This window comes from Gracilinanus agilis, chromosome 5 (assembly GCF_016433145.1).
Source record: "Gracilinanus agilis isolate LMUSP501 chromosome 5, AgileGrace, whole genome shotgun sequence".
NCBI classification, from domain to species: domain Eukaryota; kingdom Metazoa; phylum Chordata; class Mammalia; order Didelphimorphia; family Didelphidae; genus Gracilinanus; species Gracilinanus agilis.
Window position 1 is genome coordinate 247,816,955 of NC_058134.1, and position 3,778 is coordinate 247,820,732.

Sequence of the window (3,778 nt, forward strand, 5' to 3'; positions counted from 1 at the left end):
GAAGAAGAAGAAGAAGAAGAAGAAGAAGAAGAAGAAGAAGAAGAAGAAGAAGAAGAAGAAGAAGAAGAAGAAGAAGAAGAAGAAGAAGAAGAAGTCGTCACAGTTAGTTCTCTCTTCCTCTTATTATGAAAAAATATCTGGTCACTAGGGCACGGTGTAATAAATCACATGATCTTAAGACATCCACAATACTGAGGGGTCTGGATTCCATTTGGGACCTTCTTTATGTCCTTAGATGACCAGAAAACCAAGACAGTTTGGTCAAAGGCTACTAGAAAGTTATATCAAGGGAGGAGGCACAGGGGCCAATTGGGTCCCAGCTTTGTCGTCTTTTAAGGAAAACTAGGCAAATCGATGTTGGTGGGGAGGAGGGAACCCTCACAGAAATTGGTTCTGTCACCCTTAGGAACTGCTTGGTGCCCAGGAATGAACTTGAAGCACTGTGTGGGGTAAGCAAAAAGCAACATTTTATGAGAACCAGAAAGCAGAATTCATAGTATTTGCCATGCTGATTATTTAAAATAAGTCCAGATTGCAATGAAAATCTCAGACTGACTCTATTTATCTATACCCACATGGTATCAAAATGGCTTTATTAATAATTTGTAATCATTTCGTTGTACTTAAGAACTAAAAATATTCTTTTAGTGAGATTAATAGTCTTAGAGATCTAAAGGAGTTTGGTAGACTATCTTTCATATCATTCTGATGTGCTCTTCCTGTTAGCCATCAGAGGTCATTTATGTGTCTGTAAATAATATCCAAAGGGCATGTGCGGAAAGTCACAGAGAGGTCATTTCTCATCTTGCTCCAGGCTCTCTAGGACTGATCACGTCACAGAACCACATTTCACATCAAGACCCTTTGGATTCAGCCACTGATGGCTGCCGACCTTCCCCATCTTTCAGTTTTCAGGGATATTGTAGAGGAGGTTCCTGGTCAATTGGGAAGTGGATGAGATAAGCTTGGAGCTGCTTCTCAATTCAGACCAGGATTCCATGGCTCTCCTCTCGCTTTCTCTTTTCCCTTTCCTTACCCGCAGTGAACAGCTATTCTGTTATGCAGAGAGCATGTATATAAGCAAGTACACAAAAAAATATATATAAGACAGATACAAGGCAAATTTGGGCAGAGGGAGGGTACCAGTGGCTAGGGATAGAGATTTTCGGGGAGGGGAGGGGGGCAATTAATCAGGAAAGGTTTCATACAGAAGGGTACAGGAGCAGCATTTTGAATGGAGTCACAGATTCTAAGAGGCAGAGGTAAGAAAGGAATGAATTCCAACTCTAAGGGATAGTCAGTATAAAGGCATGAAGGGAAACATATATGTACATATATTGAGTTATATACATATATCTATATACATTTATATTTATTTGTTATATATTATTTATAGATATATATGTAATATGTATATATTATAGTTCCCCTATATAGGGAGCCTATAATATGTCAATGAAAGAAAACAGAATCAAAAGAACAATGTAGCCTCTAATTACAAATATGTAAACTAAGGCAATATTAAATTGTGATATATAGCACTACTTTGGGAATAGCTATCTTGGGTGCTGCTTCATTAAAATTCATGTATCCAGGTTAATATAGTAGAAATATTTGTTATTTTTGAATTAGAGAATCTGAACTCAAACCCTTCCCCTGGAACTTAGAACCTGCAGGACCCTGGACATATCATTTCATGTCTCCCTGGAACCTCCTCCAGGGTTCCTCATATGTAAAATGAGAGGATAGAAATAGATGTCTTCTGCAGTACCTCACAGTTATAGATCTATGGAAGGGTGACCTTGAGTAAGTCACTTAATATCCAAGTGCCTCAATGACATCTGTAAAATGAGGCAGTTGAAGGGAATAGGTTCAGAAGTCTTTTCTAGATTTCTGTCTCTGTGTTTCTCTGTCTCTGTATGTCTCTCTGTCTCTGACTCAGTCTATCTATCTCTCTTCCCAATGCCAGTTCCCTCTTACAGTTAAATGACCTTTTATACCATCATTCATTTCTCCTGACACTTAAAAAACACTCAAATCCTGAGCACAATAGCTTGATTCACATTTAAAGTACCTGAAAAATACTGAAGGACTGAAGTGGGCTTCCATGCATTTCTTAAACAAAAAAGGGATTCAAAAGACATCACCAGATTGGAACTGCCCACCCCTCCCTATTGGTCCAGTGATCTGGAATAATTTTCTTCCCTGTCTTTTGTTTCTGTTTGCTCCTCTGACAATCAAGTTTAATATTATCTTAGCCTCAAGTTACCTTGCTGGATGGGAGGCTACCTCTTATCTTTTATATTTCCAAAGGTTTCTGTAGCCATTTCCAGTGGCTCATTGTTTTTCTCTTAGCCATCTTCAATCATGCATATCTAAGGCTTTTTTTTTTTTTTTGGTTATGGTGGCCAGAGAAAATGGGACACAAACAAGCATGCAAACAACATTGTGCACACTTCCCAGATGAAAAGGTCAGGTTCTGGGTGAAGTGGAGGGTCAAGAACTCTTCACCCCTAGAAAGAGTCCAAAAGCAAAAGGCACCTTGTTTGGAGATTACCTTTTTTTCTTTCTTTCCCTCTGCCCCAGGGACCAAAAATAATAATCCAGAGGCAATCTTAGCTACTTCTAGTCCGGAAGCCTCCACATTATGCCACTCAGGCATCCCTTGCAATTGATTAAGATTGTCTTAGATGTGGGGAGGCTGTTTCTGATCCCCTTATCACAGAGTAAAGTGAAACATATTTGACTCGTTAATAAAAATGGAAGATGGAGTTACAGCAAGGAAAAAGGTCGCTGTAAAACCCAAACAAAGACCTTTTGGTCACACCCCAGAAGGACAAGCATACTTTAGCCTCAGAAACAGGAGGTGAAAACTTCCTGGTAGGAGCCTTTCCTAATTCGCCCTTAATTGTCATTAAAGGTAAAGGGGGGGGGGGGGGGGGGAGGCAATTCCAGTTCTACCATCTGAGTTCAGCTGCTGGGGAAAAGCAATACCTTTTCCAGGTCAAAGCTTGACAGTGTAAGTCCACAGTTACCTAAAGCAGCTGTAAAAGTCATTTCAAATGTGAATGGGACAATACATAAGTTTACTGCACTCATTCATGAGTTGTCAGTCCCTGTGATTTTAACTTCCATTTGGAATGAATCGCCTTTCATTTCTTTCCGTGGCTCTCTCCTCCCTCATTCAATAACTATGGATTTTGGTTGGTTGCTTTCTGAATGCCGAAGCCACCTTAAAATAACAGTATCTTGCAGGATTGGATTGTCAAAGGAATCCACATTTTACAAAGAATCATAGATCTAGAGCTGGAGGGAATCTAAGAGGTCAATACCACACTTCTCTTACAAATGAGGAAACTGAGGGCTAGGGAAGGTAAAGAACTTGCCCAAGGACACATAGGCATTAAATGGCAAAGTTAGAATTGGAATTCAGTTCTCTGACTCCTAATCCAATACATAGGATTTCCATTGTGTGCAAAGGGACCTTTGCATTGGCTGTCTTCCATTTATGGACCGCTTTCTTTTTTTCTTCTAATAATCCCCCCAAAGCTCATTTTAAGCTCCAGCACACAGTCTTTCCTGATCTGGAAAGCTTCTTGTCTTTCTCCTTAGAATGTAAGTTCTTTGCAAGCAGTTACTGTTCTATTCATTCTGTTTGTATCTCAGGTGGCTGCCACTGAACCTCCGATATAGCAAATGCTTAATACATGCTTCTTAGTCGATCAATAACTGACTGACAGTGTCTCCTCTCCCCTCTCCCCAACACACAGACACATAC